This window comes from Nuphar pumila, chromosome 3 (genome assembly GCF_984573655.1).
Source record: "Nuphar pumila chromosome 3, dmNupPumi1.hap1.1, whole genome shotgun sequence".
In the NCBI taxonomy this organism is placed as follows: domain Eukaryota; kingdom Viridiplantae; phylum Streptophyta; class Magnoliopsida; order Nymphaeales; family Nymphaeaceae; genus Nuphar; species Nuphar pumila.
In genome coordinates this window covers 30088564-30104709 of record NC_143251.1, presented here as the reverse complement: position 1 = coordinate 30104709, position 16146 = coordinate 30088564, and positions in this window count along the sequence as shown.

Here is a 16146-nt window from a genome sequence, read left to right as displayed (position 1 = left end):
TCAATGCGGATGACAATTTCAAGTTGAGGCTATTGTTAACGATAATTTAAGAGTTCTAACAACAATCTATGACTTGCTAACGATAATTTAAAGCTCCTAACGATATTCTGGATGTGTTGTTAGCAATTGAGTTAAGATAGACACAATATGTTGAATTTTTTTTGCTATAACTTTCTATCTTGATATCAAATTAAGATACAATTTGGTGTGTTGAAAAGATAACATCCTCTACTTTAATTCATCTTTTAAGTGAAAAACCAAATTCAATCATTTTGAGGATGAAAAATTCACTTAAAGTGAGCTCTACCTGAAAAATGAGATTTTCACTAAACAAGTTATTTTATTTTGGTCATAACTGTTGGTTAGGATATCAGATTGACATGATCTTTGGCATGTTTAAAAACTGAAATCCTCTAGTTTATTTAATCTTTTGGTTAAAAACCTTAAAAATATCATTTTGAAAGCCAAAAATGAAGTTGAACTTAGCATAACTCTAGAATGAGCCAAAAACACTGAATTTTGACGTGATTTTTAGCATAAAATGACTTGATCAAAATTGGACTGTCTGCAGAATCATAATCACAACTTTCACTTTCGCATGTTTTACTCAACTTGAGAATATGATGTGATTGTGTCTTGCATTTACATGAAGCTGAGAAAATCCAAGAATCATGGAGCATTGCATGCATGTTCATAATCAGACATTATTAGTTTTTACCCTTATGATATAAAAAGTAAAAAAATGCTTGTTATATAGTAAGATCAATTTGACCAGAAGATGTTGGACCATATGATGCTGAATTTTTTTTAGCACGTTTGGTCTTATCTTATCCAAAAAGGAATACTATGGAATTGCAGGGAAGAACAATGGGGGGGGGGGGGGGCTTAAGTACTTTCTACTTAAGTCTAAAAACGCAAGATGACATTAAAAACGAAATATGACGACTCTTATTTGAGTCAGAGTAGGGGCAGATGTAGTCAAGTGGATTCAGGTAGTGATTGTGGGGTTTTCTTGATAATCGAGGCACTTGTTAGGATTCTTTGTATCTTGTTCAATGACAACTTTCCTTGCATTTATTTGAATTACAAGTCTTGTTTGTTAAGCAAATGCATTACCTTCTTTTAATCAGGTAGCACAAATTTAGAATGGCAAAGTCAGCGTTATATGGTTTACTCATAATTGGTGTATTGATGTAAATAAGCCAAGAAGTATGTATTATTATTGGTGTGATGAAAGTTATAGCAAAGTACATGATGACTAGTCTTTTTTTCATATTATATGCAGCATCACTGCATGGTCAGTGACCTGATTGCAGCAGTGGCGGAGCCAGAAGTTTTTCGTTGGGTGGGCAGACTTCGGGTGGTGATGATCGACCTCTATCGGTGGCGCAATGACTCGAAGCTTCCGTGGTGGTGAAGATCATAGATCGAAAGCCTGTTTCGATAGTTGAGCCACCTCCTTCTCGGTGGTGATCCAGCAGCAAGCCGAAGGTCTTCCAACTGAGGTGCCTCCTCAGCTCCCTCTCGGAGGGGACGGTCCTCGCCACAACATGAGGCGGAGCAACTCTCTCGGCTGGCTCCATCCCATGTCCAGTCTCCTGCATCTGGGTGCTATAGGGTACTCTGTATCGCAGGGAGGCTTGATCTCCACTCCTGCACCACCCTGCTATGATCTTCTTCGACAAGCATTCGCAAGGAAAGAATGCAACCACCAAATCGTGCGGAATGAAGAAGAAGACCCGAGTCTTATCATATTTCAACTCAGTTTCTAATTCTGGGGTGGGCGACCGCCCACCCATGCCCACCTCTGGCTCCGCCACTGGATTGCAGCCAACCATCTTGGCATTTCTTGAGATGGGTGTGGTGTCCATGTGTCAAGATGGATTATCAGCGCTAGTGGAGCATGCAGCATGCAGCATGCAGCATGCAGCGCCACTGCATAAAAAATGACCTTTTTTAATATAACAAATAGAAACCACTGCAATGGTCTGGAGGTTTCCTTGAGGGCCGAAAAGTACCACATTGACCGTGGCATTGTTTTGGTTTCTGCATTTTAGCAAGTACTCTCTTGTCTGCTGGGGATAGTTTCTCGTTGGCTTTGGCAATTGCAGCTGCTGATAAAAACCTAATAAATAAGAGCATCAAGTTCAGTTATTTTTCACATTTATACCAACAAAAAAGAAATAAGAAATCGTCTAAACGTCTTTAAGCTGTCCAAGGCAAAAAGTAAAGAAAAAAAGATTTAGAAAATCTAAGGGGCGACTTAGAATTGTCACAAAGTCGATGGGACATCATTAGTACAAAACCCAAAGGTGGCGTCTCTTGCCACATGGCCGGTGGGCAGGGGGAACTTCAAAGGTTTTACCAACTAGAGGCCAGCCAATGTGTGGTCGGTGATGGGTTTTTTTTCCTTGGATAATCAAATAAAAAAAGAGAAAAAAAATCATGAATGAGAGTATTTTTCTTCAAAAAACAATTATCCTTGCAAAATAGTGTGCTTCTCGAAATACCTAGCAATTTGACCAAATTTCTCACATATTCAAAATTGCCAATACCCTAATTTTTTAGAACATTTTTGCCCTTCACACATGCACACTTGCTGAGGTTTGCGAGATATGTAGGTACATTATAGAAAGTTCATAACCTTTCAATAAAAAGGAAATTTTGTGAATATCTGCAAATATAGTACGACCTTTGCGAATATAACTTGCGAACCTCCTTTAAGTAAATACTCCTCGAGGAGGTCCACAAATGTTTGTTGACATTCACAAATACATGTTGCGAAAGTCCTTACTCATTTGCAGACGTTCGCAAGATGACTCACAAACATCCTTTGTATATGCAGAAATTGTGCCTCATTTGTGAACTTTTCGAACATTCGTACATTAGATATGGGATTCACAAATTTTCTCAAGACTTAAATGTGAATCTCTCATATTTTTTTATAAATGTCCATACGAGCGTTAAATGCAATATTTTATTATTAAAAAGCAATGGTTCACATTTTAGGGCTTTGTTTGTATTTTTTAACCTTTTTTGCCCCACCATGTTTCTCCCAGCAAAATTTTTCAGTGACTATTTCTGGCGGCACTTCATCGTTGAATTTTTTAGTGTCGAGAATATCATCGACGACAAGATATTCCAATAAGCATATCTTTAACGAATGAAATAGTTATTTTTAAATTTTTTTGGCATGTATCAATTATTTAACTGAACATTGGCATGAATATTTGGGAGTGTAGTGAAGCTTGGTGAGCAAGAAATACCGGTGGATGACTGTTTCAAATATTTGGGATCTATCATTCAAAAGTATGAAGAAATTGATGGAGATGTAAATCATAGGATAAATGTTGGGTGGATGAAATGGAAAAGTGCAACTGAAGTGTTGTGCGATCGTAGAATGCCATTGCGGTTGAAGAAAAAGTTTTATAGGATGACAATTAGGCCCGCTTTACTATATGGTACAGAATGTTGGGCTGCCAAGAGACATCATATTCAAAAAATGAGTGTAGCTGAGATGTGTATGCTTAGATGGATGTGTGGAAATACAATAAAAGATAAGATTCGAAACGAGGAGATACATAAGAAGGTAGGCATTGCATCCATTGAAAATAAGATAAGAAAGAATCGTTTATGGTGGTTTGGACATATTCGGCGAAGGCCTAATGATGCTCCAGTTAGAAGGATGGAGAAATGGGAAAATATATTAGTTAAAAGAGGTCAGGGTAGGCCTAAGAAGACTTGGATGAAGATGATATGAAAGATATGAATACTTTGAACCTCACCGAGGACATGGCATTGGATAGAAATGATTGGAGGAGAAGGATTCATGTGGAAGACCCAAAATGATTTTCTTTTTTGGTTCATATCGCCGACCCCAATTGTTTTGGGATGAAGGCGTAGTTGTTGTTGTTGTTGTATTGGCATGAATAAGTTATTTTGTGAAAGAATTGCATGGTTCTCAAGTTATCTTTGCATGTTCAATAACTTATTCTGTTTCTGTTTCTTTAATTAATTTTTATGTGAGTCTACGTTTCTTTCTTGTTATATTTTCATAATTTGGTATACCTTCATTTTTATGTAGTTGTTTATCTAATATGGTCACAAGCTTTATACTATAAAATTTTTGTATTTAGTGCATTGATTATTAAATTTGTTGTTTTTGAGAAGTGTTGTTCAAAGTTTTATCATTAAATTTTTTGAATATAGTTGTTTATGAGAAGTGACTGATGGATTCTTAACATTTTCATGCTTATGAGTCTGTACTTTTTATAGAAACCCTTATGAAAAAATTTACATGAGGAAGAGTTTATGAAAGTTGGCAAAAGGTTCTTGGTCATATTTTGTTTTACATAATTGTAACCATGGTGAACTAATCAATGCCATGATCTTTTTTGTTTTCATTATTTTTTAGTATTTGCTTTTCTGTATAAGATAATTTTTTTTATCCCTAGCGTTTCATGACCATCAAATGTTATATATATTGCTATTAAGACCAATTGCTTGTTCAGATGATTGTATTATATCTAAAAAAGGAAAACAGAAAAGAAAAATATAATAATGAACCTTTTGTCTCCATTTTAATGAATATCTATTATCTGTTTCATCTTCTTGTAATGCATATGATTAGTCATTTGCAATATTTGATGTTATTTTTAATGTAAAGAGTTGATGCCTAATTTTGTTAGTTGCTATAAAAATGATTTTTCAACCATGAATTTGTCCTTTTTGTTTTTTAAGAAATTCTTCTTTTATTGATTATAAAATAACAATTAAAGAGGCTGTCATGGAGGCAACAACACCTATACCAATATCTACTGATGGAATAGAGCAAACATAACAATCGATAGCTTACTCACTAGTTGATCAATCCTACTATGGAGTATGGTGGATACTTGACACGTGGATAGAGAGAGAACTTGCCCTATGGCCAAAAGTATGGTGTCTGACATATACCACAATAAATGCAGTGTGAGTAAGATGAGGCCCAAAAAGCTGCACTTAAATAAGAAGCAACCAACACCTTCAATAGGCAAAAGTATTACAAAAGAAAAGGTTGAGAGGCATGTGTTCAAAATCTTGTCTCCCATCTTGAAAGCATCTAAGGAGAGAGATTCATGTCTGCAATCAGCGATGAATAAGTTGAAAGAGTCATTGACTAAGTTTGAAGTTGTTGCTAACCTCAATGACAAGCTAGAAGAAGTTGGAGATGTGGCCACCTGTAGTGGTAGTGGCGAGATGCAGAGGGATAGTGTGGACAGTGTGAGGGTGGGAAGGTAGATGATGTAACTTAGCAAGGAGATGATGTCGTGGATGAGGTGGAGAAGATAGAAGGTGAAGATGATGAGGTAGAGAATGCTGTTGATGGTCTTCAACCGAAAGGGAAGAGTGGCAGTCATTTTGCAGAGGAGAAGGCTGAGGTGGAGAGTGTGCAGGAGGATGCTAAGGAGGTGGAAGATCAGCCCTTGGAGGAACAAATGCATACTCTGAGGAAGAGGTCGCAGCGGCAAAGAAGGTCTAGTAGTTGTACATATGTACTTTCTTCATTAGTTATTATGTGCAATATGTTTGTAATTAATTTTAATGTTACATTCAATCATTCATTAAATTGTCATATATATATATATATTATATGTGTGTGTGTTTGAATAAGCAATTCATTGATTAATTTGTCATATATGTATGAAACATATTTTTAGGATAACTAGTCTGAGTATAGGCATACATTCACTAAATTATCATATATGTATGAGTGAGTGTGAAGCATGTTTGTAAGATAACTAGTTTGATTCTTGCAATTTATTGATTAATTTGGGTGTGAATTTGAGTTTGAGTTTAAATGACAAATGCATTTTATACTGTGAATTAAATGTGCAAGATAACTAATTTGTAAGATTATAATTTGAAGTTCACGTTAAAATTGAATTATGAGTTTAAAGTTGAAATTGAAATTAAATTTTACAAACAAGATATCTAGATTATGAACTTTATATTTTGAAGTGTTCTTACTTAAATTTGGATTTTAAATTTTAAGCTTTGAATATGGACTTTTAACTAATTTGAGTTTGAATTTGATTTTTAAATGAATTTTAAACTTTGAACAAAATTTGAATTATGAGTTTAGATTTGAATTGTAATTGTGAGCTTGAATCAGAATTTAAATAATGAATATGAACTTAAATTCGATTTTGAATTTAAATTTGATTTTGGGTTATGAGTTTATATTTTCATATGAAACTTGAATTTAAATTTGTATTTTAATTTAAAATTTTAATTTTAATTTTAATTTTAATTTTAATTTTGAAACTAAGTTTGAATTTCAAATTGAATTTTTTGCTTAGAGTATAGTTTGAATTGCAAGGTTACATTTGAATTGTAAGTTTGGATTTGAAGAGGTAAGTTTCGAATTTTAAAGTTGCATTTAAAATTGAATTATAACTTAAATTTGCATTTAGCTTTTAAATTAAGAATTTAAGTTTAAATTTTTATTTTGAAGAGTTTCTACTTAAATTTTACGCTGAGAATTTTAAACTTCAACCAAAATTTGAATGGTGAGTTTATATTTGAATGCAAATTTAAATTTTAATTGAGTACTTGGTTTTGAATTTGAAATATAATTGTATATAAAAAATTTAATTTTAAGTTATATATTTTTTTATGAATTATGTTATTTAACTAATTCGATATAAATTTTATTGTGATTGCAAGATTCACAGGCTCAAAAGTCAAGGTATCCAACACACCTTATGCATCAGTTCCACTAGTTCCAAGCACATTCATGGTTCTTAACACTATCAGAGGAAGTGAAGGACTAGCTGGATTGAAGGCATTTTCGAAAATTCTTAGAGCTCACACCATGAAAAATTCATCATAGTCTTATAGATTTCATGGTGCAATTATGAAAATTGGCAACCAACACATTTAAGATATTTAATTTTGAGATGACCGTCACCTTGAAAATGTGACACACATCCCCAAACTGAAGTGCCATGGGAAGCCAGTTAATGTATATCGGTTTGGAGAATTCAAACACCAATGTCAAGTTTTATTGGGATCACTCGAGGATGCATTCAAAGATGAAAGGTTGAAGTTGTCATGGTTGATAAAGACATATGACAACAACAATGCGAGGAGAACAAAGGAAAATATGCCTTGTGTTGGAAGGAAGGTCAATCCTAGAGTAGAGAAGAAATTGAGGGCATTATTGCTCTACTTCTTTAGCACTTGTTTATTCATCGACATTGGTCGAAGTACGATTCATGCATCATATGTGCAATTGTTACAAGACTTGGATCACGTCAATGAATTTGCATAGGGAGGACCTTCACTTGCACACTTGTATGCAACATTGAGTCAAGTGAAGCATGAGAAAAATAACCTGTCTAGTATGTTGGTGTTGTTGGAGGTATGAATATCGATTCAATTTAATTGATATAAAAAGATAATTTTGTTATTTTTATATACTAATTTATATATTAATTCATGTATTGATCCTTGCAGGTTTGGATATGAGAGTACATATCCATTGAAAGGCCACTTGGATATGACAATCCCTCAATTTTCACTTATTGCTATGTGGATTGGGTCACGTGCTGAAGAGAAAGAGGATGGGGAAAAGTTGTTGTGCTCATCGAAGCATATGTAAGTATATGTTAAAAAAATGGTTATATTTTTATAAATAATACAATATAGGATTAACTATGAATGAAACTTCATTTTGTAGGTAACATGGTGTCTCTACGAAGATGTAGTAGAGAAAGATGTGGTTGTTCATGCCATAGACCTCACAAGGAAGGATATTTGGTTGCACAACATGAATAAAGTTGAACATCAAATAACCAGTTAAGTAGTTCAATAGTTTGGGTATGCTCAACAACCCCATCAGACCAATAGTATCGAGTTAGTCAAAATAGTTGAAAGGCAATCATAACAATCTTCACAATACATGCAATTAAACATAATGATCATCTTGAAAGTAATAGTTAGTGAAGAAGACATACAACATTATAATCCAGTTCCAAAATAGACCATTGTTCCAATTGTCAAGGTGGGACAAAATAAGCAAGATCAGTCAAAAGGTAAAAAAGAAGAAGTAAATGTTTGTGTATTTGGACCAATCTACAAAAAAAATCATCGAACCCATCAAACAGGGTGGTGTAAAAAAAAAAAGTCACAAACACTATCTCTCCTCTCAATCTTTTCGAAAAAGACCTTGGCAAACCTCACAAGGTTCATACAAATCTACCAACTGGATCACCTCTAAAAAGTGCTTCCCTTCTTCCTCACCAGATAGGTCCTCATACACAATAAATACTAGAACAAAAACTTTCAACTACTCCTATTGAGGCAGAGAACAAAAAAAGGATACTATGACATCTAGAGTCACTTGTTCAAGATCACTACACCACTTTCTGTTTTGGAATTGATAAGATTGTCTGAAGAACATCGACAAGCATTGGAAGGTATTCTAAACAAAATCAAAATACCTCCGGCCATAGGACCATGGCAGCCTTGGTGTCCCAAGTCATGACTCAAGTGCTGATCACCTTCTCATATGATGAATCTTCAAAACCTGTTTTCCCTCATTGTAACACTTGAGATTTTTCAATAATTTTTTTAAGAAATAAAAGTGAATTTCACATTTCAATTCTTGTTTGGATTTCAATTTGGATAATTGCAATTATAGTATCTGGATCTAGATATAGACCTCAAATAGTATAATTAGGACCATGGGGTGGGATGCCCATTTGATGTTGATCCACATGGAATAGGAGTCCAAGATAAGTTGGACACAACCCAAGTCAAAGTCCAACCCAAGGTGTTCCACCTTCCTTTTTCCTCCTAATTAGCTAGGATTTTCAAATTGTTTTCTTAATAAATTAAAAATCCCAATTAGCTAGGATTTATAGATTGTTCCTTAATTAATTAGAAATCCTGATGAGCTAAGATTGCACAAGAGGTTTCCTTATTTAATTAGAGGACCTCTTGAGGAAGGATATTTAGAGAAAAACTCTTTCCTTCTCTCTCCCATATGCTCCTCTCTCTCTTTCATGCCTCTCTGAGAAAAATCTCTCATAGGATGCCTACGGTGTGGCCACATCTCCATTGATTATGCAACTGGTGGGAAGGAGCCGATCAACAAAGATAAATTTCAAGAAGAATATTTGTAAGATCTAATGATTTGAGGTAGGTTCACCTTAATTGTGTTTGTGTATAGTACTAGGATACAAGGCATGTGATGATCCTCATATACATATCAACATATATGTCAGCCTAGATTCACGTAAGAACTAATATTGTTTTGTGCATGAAAGATTTAAAACCAAGATTGTTTTCATAAAAAAAATATTCATAGTATAGAGAAAACTTGTTCTCTCTTGAAAAATAGTTAATTTTTTGGGGTTGTATTCATGTTATGTGTTGAATTTCTATATTTACACCATGATTAAATATTTGTATGAATGAATCTAATGTGCTCTTAATGGATTTAGAAATCATTGGATGGTTTTCTTGAAGTTCTTTTTGAGATCTTGAAGTTTCTTGGTTGATTATTGAAAAGTTATATTCTATTATGTGTATTTTGATCCGACCAGTTAGAAAGATGAATTTATTTCTTTAAAACCGTATACTCATAAATCCTAAAAATTTGTAGACATTTTATATACATATGAAAGGAGTTTTAGATAAAATCGTAGTCTTGAATGAGTTGTGGATTTAAAGATATGCCCTCTGCAAGTTGGCATACAATAAGTCTGCAGAGACATGATATTTTGTAAAAATCATATCTCCTAAAATACTTAGGATTTTTGGCTAAAATTTTAGAATGCATTAGTCTAGATATGAAAAAATACACAATTAAAATTTTTGAGATCGATTTTTCACGGTTTGGAAACAAAAATTTATAGAAGACAATTTAGAATCTATAATTTTATAGAACTTGTTATGTCAAATAACATAAACTGTATGCGTTTCAAGATTTTTAGTTATTTGCTAGAATCAAATTAAATTTTAGAATTATATGGGTTGAAATCTGATATATCAAGTCACCTATAGTCAAAATCCCAACATCTAATTCTTCCTGGATGATTTATAATTGATTTTTTTTTGGAGAGACTGATGCAAAGCATCTAGATGACCAAAGCATTGAAGACGAGTTGGATGTAAATCCAACTCTTCAGACCCGATCCGAAATATGATACCCTAGAATATCTAGCTCCATTCAGACCTATTTGGGTCTGAATAGATCTCTGGGGTAACTCCATCATTTTGGCACATCTTAATTTCTCAGAATTTTGTTTTAGGTTCTCAAAAATTATCTTTTGTGGTGATAACATTTTTGCAAATATTAGAATCATTGATGTATTAATTTTCTTTTCTTTTCTTTTCTTTTCTTTTCTTTTATTTTATTATAGGTGATGGATCTTATGAAACCATATAGTTCTGGTGTCCGGTAGGATTATTTTAGGGCACTAAAGGGTGTATAGAGTTATCAGGTAGATTTTTATTTTTTGCAATTTTGATTTTTATCTAAAATAATATTAGATAATGTTGGGGATCCATTCGAAGCATGGGATCTTATCCAAGATCCAATTCTTTGGATATGGATCCATATTGGTGACCCTAAAAAAGGACCAATATGGACCTCATGAGTAGTGGTTGACCTAGCCAAATGAGGCTTTATGAATTTTTTAAAACATAAAAGAGATTTTTTGAAAGCCTTTCAAATAAAGTGTAAGACCCATAAATTTTTGAATTTTTTTAAGTGTTTTGAAAATAATTTATGAAAGGTTAATATAAACTAAAGGTTTATAAACAATTTTAAAATTTAATTTCAAGGATTCAAAACTACTAGAATTTGGATCTTGGTTCAATACCAAAAATATTTGAAATCCACTATTTGTGAAAAACAAATCCAATACCTGGATCTAGTTCATAGGTAAAATCAAGGTTTAAATAATATATATATATATATATATATATATATTAATTAATTAGGGATGAATTTTGGTAATTGGATCTGAATCACAAAAGGATCTAAATTAGTGCTGGATCCCAAGATTCGAAATCCAAATTGATTTAAGTATGTGTATGGATCAATGTACATAGGACTGGATCCAACATGGATCCAGACTTTAATGAGATAAATTAAAATGGAAGTAGTACTAGATATAAGATTTAATATGGATCTTATAAAATATGAAATTATCACATACATAGGATAAATTTTATAAAGTATTGAAATAAATTACCTAAGTATAGGAACATATATACATGTTAATAAAAGAGAGAGAAAGAATGAACATTAAAGAGAGGAGGGGGCGTTCTCTCAAGTGGACCACACTTGAATCAAAGAAAAGAAAAGAAAAAAGATAAGAAAGGTGGTGGGATGTGGTAAATGAAGGGGTTACAATAGCTATTAAAGGTGGGTTGAACAACACCCCATTCACGGGGGGGGGGGGGGGGGGGGGGGTTACAAAGCATGTGAAAAAAAAACAATATATAATCAAAGAAGGGGCATTTGGAGTTTCTTGAAACTCGCACCCACTTTTTCTCTAATTAAGTCATGCGTGAATGGTAGCCTACTCTAACCCCTTCCCACTACCTTAAGGTGACCCTTGGGAAATGAAACCCCCAAGCCCGCACTAACTTTGTAACCTATACTCTTCCCTCACTATAAAATGCTACTTGAGCCTACTCATTTTTCCATACTCTACTACATACCTCTCTCAATATTGTTGCAGCTAGATCTTGGTAGTAGTGATGACCGTTAGCTGGGTTCGCAGGCAATCACTAGTGCCCAGTCGGCGAAACATCGATTCAAGGTAGGTACTTTGACTTAAGTATGTGCATATGAAAATTTGGCTCCATGAAATATCGATTGTCCATGTTGTGAATTTCTGGAAATATTCATTTAAGCCATATTGTGGTTTGACATAAAAAGTTGAGTGTGTTTGACAATTTTCTATTTTATGATGAAATTTTTTAAAGTCTCATTTTGATCTGTTAATGGATGTCAAATATAGAACTGTTGTCTACTGATTTTTTTTCTGTTGAATATGACTTTCATTTCCTTTGACATCACATGTTGTGTTGGGAATCAAAATGATTAGGGGTAAATTCTTTAAAATGATTTGCAACATCATTAATCAGTAAAATAAGCATGCATTTAGATTTATATTATGCATGTAAGCACTGACGATTTGGTTGAAAGTTTTTGATATTGTAAGGGCAGCTATATGAATGCAAATGAAAGAAAGGAGAAAAAAAGAAAAGAGAAAAACAAAACTATACTTAAATCATTTTTTTGTTTAGTTATTTAGACATTTTTTTTGTAAAAATGGTATTTGGTGATATATGTGAAGTCTGTGTTCTCATAAACAGTCCAGGTCTGGTTTTATAAAAAAAAATGTGCAAAACATGATTTGGCTTAAAATAACAATTTTCATTAAATCAGGTTAAAAAAAAGTCGCCCCTGACTGAATGTTAAAACTGAGTTCTAGCAAAATCAGATTGGTTTTTTGTATGTTCATTTTAAATCAGTGGCATCATCCAAGGTATTATAAATATATAAATAAATAAATAATATATATATATATATATTCGACATAAGTGGTTTGTGAACTATACAGTGAACTACAAGTTGAGATATGGAGTTTTTGTGAAAAATGATTTATATGTATGAATTCAGAATTTTTAATCAACGATCTTAAAGTATTAGTTATGAAAAGTGATATGATTAAATTTTATATATATATATATATATATATATATATATATATATGATACGTTTTGGCTTAGAAAATAATCCTGGTTTATAAAATGGACTTTTTCTTATGGTGTAAGTTTTGATAAAATAGGGTCACATTTGTTTTGCCTAAGTGATTTTTAAACTGCATATTTTCATTAAGTAAGAGATTAAGGGTTATGTTAGCTTCGTATATACATAATATGCATTTTTACTATAACCCATATGGATTTTTAAGGTATGTCATAAATGTGATTTAAAGAATGTGAAACAATTATTTTGCCTTATGAAAGAGTGCTCTTATTCATTTAAGAAAATATATTTATTCATATGATGCATATTGTTTGACAACCAAATGGATGGTGTTAATTGATAAGTGCAAAGAAAGTATGTGCATTATTTTGAGACACTTCGGCGAAATGCCAAAATTGACTCACAAGGCTGTGAGAAAGGCCATATGTGCTCAGAACCTCTGAAAATGAATTATAATGTTCGTGCCCCAAAGTGGTGGCCAATAACTGTATGAAAAGTTAAAAAAAAATCATGTGTACTTGTGCTCTATAGAGGCCATTGTAAGTCTGAAAGTAATGTTTAAGTATGTATGTCATGAGAATTAACTAATTAAGAATGTGAATGCTAACTCTCATGTTTCTTACAATGAGAGAGTAAGCAGTATGATTGGCTCTGTGGGGTATTGTAAAGCACGAAGGGTTGTTTCCCCAACCAAAGAGATAGGGGATAGCTATCACCGGTGACATGGGGTGGTAGTAAATAAGGCTTCAGTTAAAAAAAGACTAATATAACAGGTTGTGGGTGTTGAGATTTCTCTCTCAATAAGTTTCATCTCTCACCCAGGGCCAGAAAGGATGTGCAGGGCCAAGGTAATAAGACACAAATTGTTTGAATGTACCCCTTGGTTGTGTCACTAATTCAGATATTGTCTGTGTCGTACCCACAAAGACTATTAACAAGAGAAACAAAAGTCTAATGTGCATTCTGATAAAAGCATTACATGCATCATTTAAGAAAGATCACCTAAATAAAAGAATCTTAAGCCACTCATGTCATAGATGAATACTCTATTGCATTGGTAAGTCATGCATAACATCCTTGATCATGCATATGTATTAAAGTAAGTTTTCAGTGGTTGTGTGATTTATCAATGTTTGTTTGAAAATGATTTTTTCTGCATGCCTACTTTAGTATACATGTACTTTGTCATTGTATTTCTACTAGGGTGTTGTTTTGACCCCCTACACAATTACAGGAACTGAATGAATTACAGGGGCGATGACTGGGAGGTGTGGCAGAGTGTGGAAGCCATTCAATTTTTCTTTTCTAAAGACTGGACTTTAGAAATTCTGTTATTTGGTTTTATGAACTTTAGTAATGAAATGAGTGCGTTATGTACTAAGGAAAATAAGTACCCCAACCTCATTCAGTATTTTGAAGCACAGACTGCCTGTGTGGTCCAAGGACTACCATTAAGTTGTATTCATATACATGCAAAACCCGCTTTGAGCATCTATGACCTTCATAAGTGCTTCACCTCTTTTGAGTGGACAACCAACTTTGGCACGCCGGCCTTTACGAGTCTTGTTGTATAATAATGTTTCACATGAGCATGCATATCCAATGATCACCTTGGATCGACTACTCGACGTAAGTAGCCACAACAAGCACTGGCCTAGTCAAGGCACAACAACTACTCTAACGCATCGGCCCTTATGAGTATTGTGCCCTTACAAACGAAGGTGGAATGAGCCATTTCGAAAGGGTTCCGACAACAGGGGTATCATCATGCCATTCAAACTTGTTTAGACAAGCATTTTGCCAAACATTTTGGCAACACTTTCTCTACTTGATAGAGGAAGCATGACAACCATTTCTACTTGTAGAAAGTAGCTTGTCATAATTTTGGCAGCACCTCCTCTATTTGACAAAGTGTGTGTTATGCTCTTTCTAAGCTCGGTGAGTTTCTTTCAAAAAATTTGGTAGCACTTCCTTTCTTTGATGGAGAAAACATTATATTCTTTTAAGCTCGGTTAGAAAATACGGCATCACTTCCTCTCTTTGACGGAGAAAATGTTATGCTTAACTCAGGATTAGATTCACACTATTGTGCATACCTGGCATCTATCATGGTTCGTTGGAATCTTAGGCCTTAGTTAGGCCATGTACAAGTGACTTAGGTTTTTACGAAAAGTGGTTTTACGCAAAGATCGAAGCCTTTTTAATAGAAGATTCTTGCATCAATCGAAATCTTGATCGAGGAGTGACACATAGAATCCCGTTTGGCGATAGGAGTTGATCTCCTTTTGAACATTTATTTATGCACACCTATATATAGTATAAGTAGGAGCCTATATGATATAACGTGGTGGTGTAAATGAAAGCATATTTAATGTTTGATCGAAAAAATTAAACTAAATAACTTGTAGAAAGCAAATATATATATATATATATATATATATATATATATATATATATATATATATATATATATATATATATATATATATATATATATATATATATATATATATATATATATATGTGTGTGTGTGTGTGTGTGTGTGCAAAAAGTGAAAGCCTTAGCATCGTTCGACATGATGGCAATCTTAAAAGCATAAGCAAATATATATACATGTATATTACTGAAAGCAGGAGCCTTGACATCGTTCGACACGATGACAATCTTAAAAGCATAAGCAAATACATATATATTATGAAAAGCAGGAACATTGGCATCGTTCAAAGCGATGACAATCTTGAATACATAAGCACATATATATATATATATATATATATATATATATATATATATATATATATAAAAGCAAGAGGCTTGGTATCATTCGATGTGACGGCAATCTCAAAAGTATAAGCAAATACATATATATCAAGAAGAATAAAAGTTTGGCACTATTTGGTGCACAAACCTACCCAAGCTATGAGATGGTGCTCCAACGAGGTAGTTGAGGCACTCCTAGGTCGTAGTCGGCACGTCCTTTACATTCGGTAAGGTCACAACCAAGACTGTCTCTTGCAGCTTTTGATGAAATGACGATCCAACAAAGTCTAGACCAAGAACCAATTTGGACCCAGCTTAGGTCCAACTGGGTTTAAACCTACCTCAACTAGGCTAGGTTAGGATGGATGGGTTGGACTTAGGCAAGAGAATGGTAGAGGAGGTCAAGCCGTCAGGGCCAAAGGGTTTTCTCCCAACTAGGTTCGATCTAGGTCAAGTGACTCCAAGCCCACCTTAACTAAGCTAAGTTTAGGTTAAGTAGGTTTGACCTAAGCTAAGACCAAGACAAAAGAGGAGAGAGAAAAGCTAACCTGGTAAGTCAATTAAATCTTGACCAACTGGGCTCACCCTGGGCTAAGCAGGTCCAAGC